We start from the raw sequence: 16,682 nt of genomic DNA, 5'->3' as shown, positions 1-16,682 counted from the left end.
TATTACTGGGGCAGACTTTGGGCTTTGCACGGTTCTGCAAGACACAGGCAACACTGTCTGTGAAAATCCCAACTTCAGAAGAACATGCACGTAGGGACATTAAAACAGAAGTCCCTAAGGGGTTCCCAGAAAAGCCTATGCAAAGCAGATGATGCATTCTGAGGTAAGTATCACAGAGAGTGAGCTGAGAGGGGCACTCCCTTTCCCATTGGTTGTGGGGGATCTTTCAGGACCTATGAGACCTTTGTGGGGTTCAGGCTGGTGATATGTGTTTCCTTACCCTTAGGGCAATGCTGCAAAGAAGAGGCAGAAGATCGAGCATACAGTCAACACCATCCTGGTAGACAATGATTACTGCAAAAGCAGAAGGACACAGGCTTTGGGACACAGACCACAGACCCATTCTCTTAGAGATCACAGATACCACAGAAAGACCAAGAAGATCAATAAGGGCAATAGGTGTGGTGCAGAGTTGAAAGACCACAATTATTTTCAGGCACAGAGAGGTAGCAGACAGAACGGTCGTGGTTTGTGGGGCTGTTAGTTCTGAGGCCTTGGCTTATAAGCTAACAAAACAGAAAAAAAAAAATTTACAGCAAAGACTGCTATTTAGGAAAGCTAAACTAATGTTACATCAGTGCAAGTATCTTGTTAGCAAGGGGCCAAGGGGACCACAAGGTTCCTTAAATGCAAACTGCTTTTCTGAACCTGTTGGGCCAGTAAACATGTCTCCCACTAGGGTAGAAGATGACACCCTGGAAAAGAGTCCTGTTACTGCAGCCCCTTGCAGAGTTGGTGAACTGTTGAAATGTTGACTGCTGAACACAATGAGGATATTTCCCTAGTTGCACGGTGGGGCCACTTGCTGCACTTGCTAGTCCTGAGGGGTCATTTGAATGCCCAATTTTACCCCCACTCTCAGTGTAGCAGGAGTGGTGGAGGAGGTGGCAGACCACTCCAAGTTTTCCATGGAGCATGTTCAGCAGCAAGAATGGCAGATCCAGTGATTTGTGGCTAGGAAATACGTAGAACACAGATTTCTTAATTCAGATCAGGTATCACTGCATGGAGAGAATTTTTGATCATTTACACCAGCTGTTCGAACTTGGTGATTACAGTCAGCTCCATCTTGAACCTGTCAGCATGCATTACTCTCTATATCCCCCCACTATTAATTTAAACAATATGCACACTGCAAAAATTTTAGACTGGGTTAGTAGTCTCTTAGAGTAAAGGAAAGTTGTTGTTTGATCAGACTTCCTGCCTAGCTATCATTATGGTAAAAGCCATTGGAGGTGGGGTACACAGAATCCTGCATCCTGTCCCCCATTCCAAAATTATAGACAAAAAGCAGTGCTATTTAATTGATCTAAATAACAGCAACAATAATCTCTGTGTTTTTCTGGCTGTCACACAGACCTTACAGCAGTGAGGGATCTTACAAATGCAGAATTGTTAAGCAGAGCAAAAGAGCTACTTGATCAGCTCAGGTGGTCTTTGCACAGGAAGTTCATGCTTTGTGACATCCCCTTGTTTGAGGATCTGCGACATGTTAACATATGCAACATCCTCCTATCTGAGAAGAAAAAGGGTTGGGGGACCTTTAAGCCAAACAACATTCTTAGACATCCCAAGATCTGTTTCATCCTTTTACATGATGAACATTATGATGGTGTTAAGAATGTCAGGAATGTGTTTGGGATGAGAAGCTTTTGTGAGTTCATCATGTTGTATAACCATGGCTGTAGTTGTAAATATTGTTGCCACTCTGCTTATCTCATGACTATGCAGTTAACACTGGGGACACAGATAAGGTGGCCCAGATGCAGGTTTTTGTGAAGGTCTGGGGAACATTTACAGAGGCTCAAGACCCTGACTGAAAATCTAAATTGTTTATGATTTCCTGTGAAAAGTGTAAGGCCTATGCAGAAAAAGATCACAAATGTAAAGGTTAGAAGTGCAGAATGTCCTGTGAACAGATCTGTAACGTAAACCAGCACGTGTGTTCCATGCCTGTGAATGAAAATCCAGAAGAAGGACAGGGCTATACAATCTACAACATAGAATGTATGCAGGAAACCAGAACACATACCCCAAAGTTTTGGACAGTTGAAACTAACTGTCCACAACCAATCCACTCGACAAGCCTAACAGGGCATGAAGGCAATCCAGTTTATCCTAGTTGGCTTTGAAGTCGGATCAGTCCCTCTCTCTGTTCTATTTAGCAGTATAGGAATAAGCATTGGTAATCCAAAAATAGAGGCATCCTATATATGTAGGTGCTTCTGAAAACCTTCGAGGGAGAAGATTTGATACCTGTAAATCCCCTACTCCAATAATGAAGCTTTTAGATAACAAAAGCCTAGTAGATACTCACTCTGGAGAGGATTTTGATAAACTTCTCAGTTTTGCTTAATTTTTCTCCATCTGAATGCATACACAATTTTAATATTCACAGCAGTCCGTTTAAGTAAGATACTTGCATATATTCTTCCATACTCTTTTGTTTTTCACATCCCTGTATTTCTGTACACACTTTTGGAATGATGAAATCAGAGCTGTTTGTTATTTGTGTGAATATTGCACAGGAAGCCTTTGGCAGACAGGGGAATATGGGAATTCCAGGGTTGTAAGAAGAGACCCTTAGTCAGCTCTAAAAACTTAAGAAAATCCATATCTATATCTACCTAATCTAGGTATATCTTGCTTATATCTTTGTAGTATATCTTTGCTTTAGATAATTTACATTTGGTCTGAAATGTTTAAACTAAAGATTATAAAATTTTCTTGGATAAAATATGTTATATAATCTATTTTCTCTTTTTTACTTATTACTTTATATTTGATTTAAATTATGCCACAAGAAGAGACAGTCAATATCAAGCTGTGATGCTCACAGTGTTTTTCCATTCTGTCTCTCTCTTTCTTTTTTCTTTCTTTTTTTTCCCCACAAGTCTTTGTAATTGCTGCCAAAACTTTATTTTTTATTTATTTAGTTGCAATACAGCCAATAAATACTGGGGGAAAAAAAGGATACTATTAATTCTTTTCATTTAGTTAACTCTTATTAAATCTGATGAACTAAAAATGAGCATAAATGCAAACATTTCCACTCTCTTAATCATTTCAATGACCATAAAGATCTCACTTGAAGCTGTACTGAAGAATTCTGATGCCTTGAGAGAGTGCAAGACGTAACATGGATGTAATTGAAATAAAATATTTACCCAGAACGTTATCCGTCCAAAAGGCTATCTATTACCTAAGAGGGAACTTGTACCATCAAAATATGTTTTCAAATATAAATTTCCTAACTCAAAAGAGAGGAAGCATTAATTAATTTAAGAAGAGAGATAGTTTTACCATGCTATGTTCAATCCTAATAGGAGTGTTAGTACTAGTGACATCTCATTTTCTGAATGTGTGCTTATTGAGTGAAAGTGCCCAGTTCGGTTATTTATAGACCGGTGTCTTGTGCCATTTGTAATGTTCTAGGATATTTTGCTCAGCTTCCAGGTCCTGCTCCAAAATAAGCATAGGACTCTCAGATCCTGTGCCGTATCTGCCAATGTCACGCAGATGATTTAGATACTTCTTGATCTCCCATGTCACTAAATGCCTATGCTTTTGTCACTAAAGTATTTCATCTTAGACAATACAGTCAATGGAGTCTAGACAGCTATTCAGCTTGAATTCACGTGTGTGTAATTTAGGGTGTGTGTGCTAAATACCATTCTAAACTCCACTGATTGCCTTAACTAAATCTCCACTGATCTATAATATTGGAGGTTAGACACCTAACTTATACAAGGACATTGGCATAATAGAAACCTAACCTTAGATATCTGCATCTAAAGCTGACTCTCACCTGAGAATCCAGACCACTCTTATTCTAAATGCAAAGGTCAGGGTGGGGGCAGCGAACTCAGATCAAACAGGTGAACAGAGGTTGTGCCAGAAACCCAGAAGCCAAGTAGCTCAGTAAGATGTATTAGGATCTTGGACAAAAGAAAAAAAAAAAAAGGAAGGTAGTAGACAAGGAAAGATCAGTAACCCAGATTAACAAGGAGCAGGGAAGAAAATGCAATGTAACACAGACAAGTGGAATATTTTAAGCCTAGTGACACTCTAAGAATAAATGACGGGGGTAATTTACTCACATACTTGTAATGTTTTAATGCTATGAAATTACACTGGTGAAATTTCTTTCTTATTCTTGGTTCTCCTTGTTTCTTCTAAAAAAGTAATACTATTGGGCCCTCTAGTTCATATTATCCCTCTTTGCTTACTATCCTAATGAGTTGTAAGAACTTAGAAGAAAAGTAAATTTTACTGAATGCTATCATCAGTTATAGATGCAGTGAATTATAATACTAAATGAATACTGAACACAGGAAATGTTAAATTAATATTAAGCTATTTAAATCAATGGGTTTTAAAACACAATCAGTTACTTGAGGATCAAGGTCTTTGTCTTGAAGATGCTGCTAAATACTTGAGTCAAAAATGATCATCATAGGGTTTTAAAAGTATTTTTAAAAGGATGATATTGCCACATGTAGAAAGAATTTTGAAATATGTTTTACTAGCAGGCTGATAATATTCTTATTTTTTATAAATGTTTTGAAAAATAAAACTCTGACCTTTCCTTTTCCATCTCAGATATCAGTAAAGCTGCAAAGAAAAGAAGGTTTGCTTTCTAAAAAAATTATGGAAGCATTCTTTTCTCATTCTGTCTGCTTTTGAGAGATAACCAAAAACTCCAAGCCATCCTAAACCATACCATCTACCTTCTCATTACCACTTGTTTATTTAGTACATATCTGTTCTTCTGCCTGTTTTCAGTTTCTCTGCTTTTTTCTTGTTCTTACCATCAAACCTTCTTTTGTTTGTTATTTGCAAACAATATTTGCTGTATTTGCTACTTTCCTGCATGGCTGCCCTTTGCATACTGTTTTGATTAGCAACTATTACAGAATATATCCATCCTTTACTTGATGCAGGAAGGAACATTGTCACCAAGGATGAGGAAAAGGCTGAGGTACTTAATGCCTTCTTTGCCTCAGTCTTTAATAGCCACACCAGGTATCCTCAGGGTATTCAGCTCCCTGAGCTGGAAGACAAGGATGGAGAGCAGAACAAACTCCCCATGATCCAGGAGGAAGCAGTTAACGACCTGCTATGCCACCTGGACACTCATAAGTCTATGGGGCCTGATGGCATCCACCCAAGGGTGCTGAGGAAGCTGGCGGAGGAGCTTGCCAAGTCACTCTCCAACATTTATCAACAGTCCTGGTTAACAGGGGAGGTCCCAGAAGACTGGAGGCTTGCCCCTGTGACGTCCATCTACAAGAAGGGCTGGAAGGAGGATCTGGGGAACTACAGGCCTGTCACCCTGACCTTGGTGCTGGGGAAGATGATGGAGAGGTTCTTCTTGAGGGCGCTCACAGGGCAAATGCAGGACAACCAAGGGATCAGACCCAGCCAGTACCTGTTCATGAAAGACAGGTCCTGCTTGTCCAACCTGATCTCCTTCTATGACCAGGTGACCCGCCTAGTGGATGAGGGAAAGGCTATCGATGTTGTCTACCTGGACTTTAGTAAAGCCTTCAACACTGTCTCCCACAGTATTCTCCTGGAGAAGCTGGCAACTTGTGGCTTAGACATGTGCACTCTTCACTGGGTAAAAAACTGGCTGGACAGCCAAGCCCAGAAAGTTGTGATGAATGGAGTCAAATCCAGTTGGCGGCTGTTCACAAGCAGAGTCCCCCAGGGCTCAGTTTTTGGGGCCAGTCTTGTTTAATATGTTTATCAACGATCTGGATGAGGGGATTGAGTGTTTGTAGATGACACCAAGTTGGGCAGGGGTGTTGATCTGCTTGAGGGTCGGAACGCTCTGCAGAGGGATCTGGACAGGCTGGATGGATGGGCCCCGGCCAACTGCCTGAGGTTCAACAAGAATAAGCACTGAGTCCTACACTTGGGTCACCACAACCCCATGCAATGCTCCAGGCTTGGGGAAGAGTGGCTGGAAAGCTGCTCAGAGGAAAAGGACCTGGGGGTGTTGATCAAAAGCCGGCTGAATATGAGCCAACAGTGTGCCCAGGTGGCCAAGAAGGACAATGGCATCCTGGCTTGTGTCAGAAATACTGTGGCTAGCAGGACTAGGGAAGCGATCGTGCCCCTTGTACTCGGCGCTGCTGAGACCACACCTCAAATACTGTGTTCAGTTTTGGGCCCCTCACTACAAGAAGGACATTGAGGTGCTGGAGCATGTCCAGAGAAGGGCGAAAAAGCTGGTGAGGGGTCTGGAACACAAGTCTTATGAGGAGCGGCTGAGGGAGCTGGGGTTGTTCAGTCTGCAGAAGAGGAGGCTGAGGGGAGACCTCATCGCTCTCTACAATTACCTGAAAGGGGGTTGCAGAGAGGTGGATGTTGGCCTCTTCTCCCAAGTGACAAGTGACAGGACAAGAGGAAATGGCCTCAAGTTGCACCAGGAGAGGTTTAGGCTGGATATTTGGAAAAATTTCTTTGCTAAGAGAGTAGTGAAGCATTGGAACAGGCTGCCCAGGGCAGGTGGTGGAGTCGCCCTCACTGAAGGCGTTCAAGGAATGTGTGGACGAGGCATAGCGGGACATGGTTTAGTGGGCATGGTGGTGTTGGGTTGATGGTTGGACTTGATGATCTTACAGGTCTTTTCCAACCTTAGTGATTCTGTGTGTGTGTGTGTGTGTGTGTGTGTGGTGGAGTCACCCTCACTGGAGGCGTTGAAGGAACGTGTGGACATGGCATTGTGGGACATGGTTTATTGGGCATGGTGGTGTTGGGTTGATGGTTGGACTTGATGATCTTACAGGTCTTTTCCAACCTTAGTGATTCTGTGATTCTGTGATATGAGAGTAAGGTACCACTTAGAGAGATGAATATCTTCAAAAAGTCATCATCCACTTTATACAATTTCTAAAGAAGCAAAAGTATTTTCATTGTGTAAAGGAAATTACTTGAAAGTTGTTTTCACTATTGCAAGGGTTTTTTCTCCTGTTTTGAGCCTTATCCTGCTCTTCTTCTGTCACTTCTATTTAATAGGTTAAAAAGAGTGGAAAAGTACTGATTGGAAACTTCATTCTGTCCTTTACCAGAAATCACAACCTCTCATAGTGCTGTCTACAGCTGTAAGCTGTCAGATACTGCTGCGTTTGTGATGTTCTTATTTACTCTACATATTGCAAATTATTCCCTGACAAAATAGCTCCTCTGATCAGAATGACCAACTTACATTAAACGTTCGCTCTTGCTCTCTTTCCTCTTAAAATAATCTGCTTATTTATGTGCATTGAAGGACAGTTGTATTGGGAGTAGGTGGCAAGGTTTTGGTAGTGGGGTGGGTGGGCTGCAGGGCAGCCTCTGTGAGGAGAAGCCGGGGCTGCCCTGTGCTGGACACAGCTGGATCCAGCCAGCTCCAACAGACCCACTGCAGGACACGGCTAAGCCCCTCAGCCATGTGTGGCTGGTAAAACATATTTAGGAACATGCAAAACATTGCACAAGCAGTGAGGCATGAAGGAAAAAAAGTGTGAGAAGCAACCCTGTGAACACCAAGGTCAGAGAAGAAGGAGGGGGAGGAGGTGCTCCAGGTCCTGGAGCAGAGATTCCCCTGAAGACCATGGAGAGGACCATGGTGGAGCAGGTGGATATTTCCTGAAGGAAGCTGCAGCCTGTGGTGAGCCCATGAAGGAGCAAGTTCTCCTGGAAGCAGCTGCAGTCAATGGAGGTTTATTCTTCAGGTTTATCCTGCAGAACTGCAGCCCGTGGAAAGGACCTTACACTGGAGCAGGGAAAAAGTGTGAGAAGGAAGGAGTGGCAAAGAGGAACAGTTATGAACTGACAACAACCCCCCATTCCTGTCTCCTTTGTGCCTCTCAGGGCAGGGAAGGTGGAGGTAAAGGGACTGGGAATGAAGGAGCAAAGTTGAGCCCAGGAAAAAATGTTGGGGGTAGAGAAACCTGGTTTTCTGTCTTTGTCTCTCACCATCCAACTCTATTTTAATTGGCAATAGATTAATTTTTTTCCAAGTCAAGTCTGTTTTACTATGGAGGGTAATTGACAAGTGATCTCACTGTCTTTACCTTGACCCACAAGCTTCTTCATCTTACTTTCTCCTCCCTGTCCTGTTGAGTGAGAGAGCAGCTGGGTAGGGTTCTGGCAACCAGACAAGGTCAATCCACCAGAAAAAGTGTATGTCAACAGTAACAAAAAAATTGTCAGAGATGGCATGACAAGGTTTTTTTTTTGAACAGTTATAGTCTTGAAAAACTTGCTGTATTTGGGTAAGAATCTAAAACTTCATATTCTTTTTTTTTTTTTTTTTTAAGTTATGACATTTGTCTTCCCAAGTAACCATTACATGTGACAGAGCCCTGCTTTTCTGGTAACAGCTGAACACCTGCCTGCTGCTAGGAAATAGTGAATGAATTCCTTACTTCACTTTGTTTGTGCACAGAGCTTTGGTTTACCTATTAAGCTGTCTATCTCAACACATGAGTTTTCTCACTTTTACCCTTCCAATTCTCTTCCCCATCCCACCAGGGAGGAGTCAGTGAGCAGCTGTGTGGGGCTTAGCTGCCTGCCAGGTTAAACTACAACAATTTCACATATCAATTAATGATAAATTTTCAAAATGCTTGTCAACAGTATATATTTATTTTTTAACAAAAGAGATAGGTTTTTTGTTGCTACCTTAAAAGATCTAGTAATTTGCTGTCTTAGTAGTCATCTAAGTTACTTTTATAATTTGTGGAAGGAAACATGCATTGCCCTGTGGCAATTTGTCCTTCCTAAAGCATTAGATAATTTACCTTCCTCATATACTTTTCTCCCTTTAAGTATAATGGGAACCTGGATAACTAATTCAAACTTAACTGCTCAATATGAAAAGTTATAGGAAGTCAAACAATACAATATGCTACATGCATTAATTTTGGGAAGGGAAGGGCTAGATCCAAAGACTGAGGTGCTGCAGGTATAAACATGGTGGGCTTATTTTATGCAGTTACCCTGTAACTAAAAGATGGAATCACGGATTATGTTTTTAAACTACCCGTGGAGCACGTGAAGAGAACTGTGCACTTTTGGTTGGGATTTCCACAGTGCACTGTACAAAAAGACAGTTGGATCTAAGGAAATACTGGCATCCAACATTTCCCACTCAAGCAGAAGTAGGAGTCAAACCTCTGTCTACTTTCAGATGAGTACTCTGACTCCCCAACAAGAAGATAAAAACAAATTACATTTAAAGGCAGCAGTATTTTGTCCAAAGTGCTGTTTGGTAAGCATGTTCTGAGAATGCCTGTCAGATTAAGTGCATAATGTCCCTAAAAAATGTCTCATTTCTGAACACATTTGAGGCTTCACTCTTTTTCCAGAATTCTTTGCTGATTGGTATGTGAATTAAAAGAACATTTAGATGCCTGGGAAACATAAAGTTCAAAACCCTAGTTGTCTGCAGAATATCAAGATTTTGAAGTTATGCAGTGACTATACATTCTTATAGCTGTTTTCAGGATTGCCTCTTAGGTGTTGATACCTGCAATTTCATTTTAATGTCTTCTAGTGAGACACATAAAATTTTCTAATGAGACATAAAAGAATGAGTTACATACTCAGTTCAGAGAATACCTAATGCAAAACAATTTATTTAGAATTTTGTTCTCCTTTTGTATGCTTTTCCCTTTCATTTAGTTTTGTGATGCATTATTTTTCTGTAGCTGACTATTGTACAATTAGTACTAAGTCCCTAGACCCACAGATGTTCTGCCCCATGTTCATGTAATATCCCTGAAAGAAACTGCACTCTAAACAAACATACATTTCTATTTTTTAATCAAAGTATTGCTGAGTCAGAAGGAATTAGGATTTTTTTTCCTTTTTTTTTTTTTTAAAGTAGTCTCAGAAGAATTTATCTTCTTTGAATTTTCTGCTAGGTTTAGTTTTTTGTCTTAGTATTCTGAACATTTGTCACACACTAACCATGATTTCCCTATGTGTAATTATTCTTCTTTTTCACAAAAAGGCATGACTATTTCCAGAATTTGTATCATGCCTTTTTCTTTGTAAAGACAGAGACCAATTTTTTAATTTTTTTTTTTATTTTATTGGTATCTGCTGATTTTGGAAATAAATTACCCTGTATGTGATGACAAACTTAATTCTGTTACAATGCAATTTATTTAGAATGTTTAAATTATTAGATTTTATCTTAATCACTTTTTCCTGTCACCTGTGTATACATACAGTAATAAAGTGTAAAAATTATTTCAAGTATACTGTTGTATCCACTAGTCTATAACTCATTAGATTTTTCTGCAAAGATATTTGGTTTTGCATACATACAAGATATATAAACATAACCATTAGCATATACATAAACAGGTACATATACATAGAGATACATATATACACATGTTGTATAAATATATCTTCCCAATTACACTTTCCATCATTACATCCCTTCCTCATCCTTTACTTCCTAAGATTCATTTGCTTTATGGCACAGTAATATGTCATGTGTTAAACTTATTGTCTTGACACTGGCCTAATGTTACCCTTTGTTTTACATGACATTTAAATCCTTAGATTTCAGTTAAAAATATAGTTACATGTACAAGTCTAAATGTTATTTTATTATGTTTTTCAGCATTGCCTAGCAATTCATTACCATAAAACTCCCTCATTTATTCCGTAGATTATCCTAGGAAGAAAATGTCTTAACTGCCCTTTCCAGCAAGTTCATTCCTTTATTACGTTTACATTTCATATAAAATCGTTCTTAGCCATAGTTCTTTAAAGTTTTGTCTATGTTTAAAGTTATAAATTACTTCCCACAATGATAAATTTTTTCATATGGTGATCATACTCTGGTAATATTTCTTACTGTATCTCAAACCCATTCAACCTTTTTTTTCCCCAATATTTCACAATTAAATTATACCATCCATTACAAAAAAAAGGGTCAACTTAAGGGATGAAAGAAAAATACTTTTTCTTTTTTTTTTCTTTTACATGCACGCCTGTGATGGAATCCAGAAGATTTGATATACAACATCTACTTAAACAAGTTTTGAATGTATTTACATTACCTATTTCTAGTGATAGCCATTTCATTAACTACCTTCATGCTCAAAGGCTGGAGGCAGGGGCAGTGCTTTCCTTAGCATATGTGTCCTGTCTATTCTCCTACTTTAAATGCTCTCAAGCAGAAATTTGACTGGGATTTTTATGTTTATTTTCCTCTGGCAGCTTAGAAGTTTTTATTGAATACCACTTTGATCAACATGTGTTTTTAACTATTACTGATTTTTAATTTTTTTTTTAACAAGTATAGTTTTATTTTGTCTTTTCCAATTATTTTTTCCATCCATGTATTGGTTTACTTCAGCTGCTTGTTTTCACCTTTAAATCCATTTTGCATAAATATTAGGTTTCACTTCACTTTTTTCTTCCCTGTGTGAAACTTTCTTTTACTTGTTTTTCTGCCTGGCAAATGCTCAGTTTCAATGTAGTTTTTTAAAATTACCAGCTTTCCCATAGACATCTTGTCTGGAAGAGGTACAGAATTGCCCACGAGATGGGATACATATTTTTTGATTTAACTTCTTAGTTTTGCACTCACCATCTGTACATGTTTTCATACAAACTGATACAGGGATTAGATTGCATTTGACAAAATGTAGGTATCTACAGCTGTAGTTGTCTAAAATTAAGTAAAATGAATTTCACCAAGGTTGTCTTCTGACATTAGTTTCTTTCCCTTTCCATTCCTACCTGCAGGGCTTTCACTTTTTCTTACTGCCACAAATTCATAAGTTTTCCATGAGAACTATCTTTTATACTACCCACTTACATAGCTTTTAAAACAGAAAAACCCTTCTGGGTTGTTTTCTTTCTTTTTTCCTTTTGAGAGTATGGGATTTTGGGGGTTTTCTTTGGGGAGTGGGGAGTGTTGTATAGTCTTTCACAAAATAATTGCATTCAAAAATAAACCAGGAATATTTTCTCATTCTTCTGAAAGATATTTTTGGTAAGTATGCATAACAAGGAAATTTTGGTTTTGGACCCAACTGGTTATGGCATGTATGAGATCCACTTCAAATGTTTAGGATATTTTTAAATGATTGGTCATATTTAGAACTGAAAAAAAATACTCCTTTTTCTACCAAAGAACAATTGTTCATGCAGGAATAAAGATAATGAGCCATATGAAAAGAAAATACAAACTAAGCTTTGCATTATTAAATTTTATACAGTAGCAAACTATCTCAGTGTTTGCAATACTAGTCTGCTGCTATTAGTGGTTCATTAAAGTAATATTTTATATCTCTTAGTAAGCAGCTTCATCCCTTGCTGATATTATTCAATGCAATACACTAGATATTAGTTTTCCTTAAACTTCTGAAAACTGGGATAGCTAGGTTGCTATTTTACAGTCTCCCACTAGTGAGCCACTTCGTCTTGACATTCTGATGAGTATAAAAGTCAAAGCATATTAAAAGGATAAGCACAGACAACATAAACTTATTAATATAAGAATTTTTAAAAGAAGTTAAAAGCATTTTCTACTGCTGTTCTTATTGTTTTCACATCTTACTAAATCCTTCTTCCATTGGGAGGTAGCTACAGTCATGATTAAAGGAGCACTGAAATAATGTTCTCAAACTCTCTAAAGGTATGCAAGAGACAAAGTGTTTTCACTGTGACTTTAGTGCAGTGGCTTTTTTCTTGGAGCAATCCATACAGCATCCCAGGTTGCAGGTAAGTTTTTAATCATAAGAGGCACAGAGTGGGCTCAAGGACACCCACCTCTTCACAGGTTATCAGCAATATAGACTGTCTTCAGGATCCCCTAGTAATCTGTGGATGAAAGTGGAGTCAGAGGCAAGCTTCTATTAATTTAAAAGTAGAGGTTTATTTTCTGTTAGAAAGTAGCCAAAATGTAACAGATCCATGAGTTGCTTTCTCCCTACTATCTTTGTCCTTGACTGAACACACAGGGATGATCCTATCTGTTTGTGTTTTCATTAGTAATTTCAACTATCAATGAAGTTTTGAAGTGCATCCTGACTCTTTCTACTTATTGCTCGTTTGTTCAATCCTCAGAGTGGTTTTGCGAGGTATGAACTGGATTCCTTTTGGAGCAATTTAACCAACACTTCCATTCTCAAAGCTCTCCAAGTGCACTTCAGTGTCTAATTAAAACATTATGTTCTGAGTTGGTGTGTGGGGTGCACCAATACAAATGTCTTCAGAGAATGTCTAGCAGGCTGGGCACAAAAGTTACTATCTGGAGTTCCTGCAGCATGTTGAAGTGATATCCAAGCAAAAGAAAGACACCAATTTTGTGCACGCCTTCATGTTTGGGGGACTTCTTATGACCTTTTTCCTCTTTAGAGATCCCACATGGGACTGTGGAATCACTGGATTCAGAAAGCAGGGGTGTCTAGGACGACAGCATTTAGGATGCAAAACTACCTCCCTTCCTGAGTTTAGCAGACAGAATACAGACAGATGTAAAAGACAGGGGTGGTGATAGAGATAGCAGAAATAGAGAAAAAAGTAACTATGTAGATGGAGGTGGATTCTACTCAGTGGAATTGTCAGTAGGTGAATACCGTCATGCTTTGTGGATTCTCTTTATTAGACAAATTCAGAGCATTTTCTTAATGCAGGTGGCAAAAGCGCAATATGAATTGGATTCGAACATTGACATACAAACACTACAGACTGCTCCTGCTAAGTTTTACCCACTACGTGTTAGTGCACATCCCACTAACCAACAAAAAAACCTGTCCCTGGAAATCTGAGGGGTACTGAAAAAAAGGCTGGCTTTTGGTAACACGTTGTGTCCTCACAAAGACTCAAGGACCAACCAGTTTCTTTTTTCCTCTTCCACATGTATCCTTAATGAACAAGGGACTGCAAAGTTACTGTCCTGCCACATAGTGCTTGTATTACTGCAAGCAAGAGGCAGAGTATATACCGTCCTACAGGGCCTTCCCTGGCACCTCAGTATTAAGCCACTGTTTTGGAGAGAAGAGGAGAAAGAAAGGAGGAGGACCACGAAAGCTATTGTGGAAAGGTGTCTCCAGGATACTCAGCAGGGCTGTTCTACAAGATGCCAAGCAGAAATCCTCTGTCCCCCAGAGCCACTAATCTATCTTCCTAGGCAGCCATTTCCTGGAGGTTGTCCAATGCTCCAACCTCTGCTTCCTAACCATTATCATTTTCCATCCTCTGAGCTAGTCACTTCTCTCACAACCCTTATGAAATTTCCCTCTCTCTCCAACCTGAGTCTTAACAATTATTTGCAAAGCAATAAGCAGGTAATTTCCTTCTTCTCTCCCCCTCACCCCCCAAAAACTTAAAAAAAACCCCTTGGATTCTCTGACATCTACATTCATTTTCTGTACTCTAGACAAGGCCTGCAAAGGCAGCAGACGTGCTTCAGAAGAAAGGAAATCACAGTCAAAACCGCCAGTCAAAACCTTCAACTAGTATACAGAAAAAGTCAAAAGAACATAAAGGGACATGCTTCCTAACAGTTCCACTTAATACTTTCCAATTCTTCTGTGATGGGAAATTGTAGATAATAAATCTTTCTTCTCAGCATCTTTCAAGGTCTTTCAGATGTCTATCATATGCCCCTCAAGTTGAAGGATTGTAATCAGTGGGTGATTAGTAAACCATTCCATGTTTTCGATAATTCTTATTACTCTTCCTTACAGTTTTTACTGTTGTCTTCATTGTAAGATACAGTGAACAGCGCATGCAGTACTGCAATAACTTGTAAGTTTGATTTAGCTCTTTGGGCTTCTAAAGTAATTTTTTTTCTCCCTTTGAAAATGAATTTTATCTGCTGTTTTATTTCAGAATGACTTAGAATTGTACCATTCTTCCAAAAGTTTTCAGGATTACATTTGGGTTTGATTATGCAGAATTTTTAAATTTTATTACCTCATTATGTCTTTCTCCTTCAGAAATTCAAATCTATATGCTTCCCTCATTATGAAGAAAAGCATTTTATATTTTTGTTTTCTGTCTCCTAACCCATTATTAAATCACACCAGTACTCACTTTACGGAAGAGCTTAGCATCTTTATTAGACAGTGGTGAAGTGTTTTTTAAAGTCTTTTGTGGTGGAGTCTATCAGTAGATATTTGAAAAGCAAAGTATGTTTTATAGACTGCCTGCCCAAATGCTTCAAATTCTTGAATGCATTTCAGAAGCCTGAATAGATTTAAGCAAGAAACTACATGTTATAGGTAGCTTTAAAAGTTTCATATTTAATTTCTTTAACTTTTTGGTGTTAAATATAAGCTTGTCCTGATTCTTTGATACTTTATTGATTCTAAACCCCCTCCTACTAAAATTCATTGAGAAATTGATCATCAGATATTTCCCATCTTAATAGCAGGTTCCAGATAAAAACTCATTTGCACTTGTCTGTAGTAAAAAGCAAAGCCAATAATGCATTTTTTTTCTTCCATGGCCTTGAATTCTCCAAGCAGTTATTTTACACATGACTCACACCTCATCTACAGCTATTCTTGTGTTCACTGGCTATGTTGAGTTTTATTGTGGGTTTTTTACGCATAGGAAGTTACTTTTTAAAATCTTTTTTGGCCTGCCTTTTTGAAACATTACATTTAATGTCCAAAAATTTATGTTCTTCTCTATGGTCCCATTTGAAGATGATGCCTGAACTTTAAGGGTGTTGTTTGTTTCTAGTAGGCATCTTCATTCTGCTATTTAAACACCAAGGCCCCATTTCTTATTTTAGAATTTTGTCTAACTGATAGTATAGATTTAATCTGAACCTTTAATGTATTGTCTTTAAACACTCTCTACTGCATCTGCAAGAATGTTATGCTTTTGGATGTGCTTTTCTATTAATGACTTTTTTATTTCTATGTATTTTTTCTTTTTAAAGGTAAATGTTACAGCGAATAATCAGTATGATTTTCTTCCAATGACAAGGATAAGGGATTTGAGTACATTATGGCCACCAGTATAGTGTGGGTGTTTTATAATAGCAGATTTTTATACCAGATCCCTCACACTACTCAGAAAACATCTAACAGTGTCTTCTTATTCCCTTAGAAGTTTCTCCAAGAAACAGTCATTTAAAGAGTCTAGAAATGTTTCTCTGCTTCAGAGTCTGACATGACATTTACTTATTTTGCACAAGAGTAGATAGTCTTTCACCCTGTTTTTTTTTTTTAAATTATTAAATCCTTTATAATAGCCTTTAAGATTTCATCGTTGTCTCATATTTGTTGATTGATTGATAAAGATCTAATATCTTTCTTTCCCTATAGAACAATGGAATGCAATTCAGAGAGACTCTGTAAAGCATAGTGTTACATTTAACTTTCTTACCTTTTTCCTGTGATCAGCCTTCTGTTCCTTGAAAACTGGTCCTCTCATCCTCTGTACTACTGAGTAGTATCGTATCCTATAAGAAGTAGTAATGCTTATTGATAAAGCACTACTCATTCTGATTGCATTCACTCTCTGTCCTTAAATTACTTTAAACAATAAACAAAAATTGTGGACATTTTTATTGCTTTCTTTGTTAGATTGTTTTAGTTTTTATGTAAACTTACTGTCTTATAGACATATTACTGTCT

This window comes from Gavia stellata, chromosome 1 (assembly GCF_030936135.1).
Source record: "Gavia stellata isolate bGavSte3 chromosome 1, bGavSte3.hap2, whole genome shotgun sequence".
Lineage (NCBI taxonomy): Eukaryota > Metazoa > Chordata > Aves > Gaviiformes > Gaviidae > Gavia > Gavia stellata.
Note: the sequence above shows the minus strand (reverse complement) of the source record.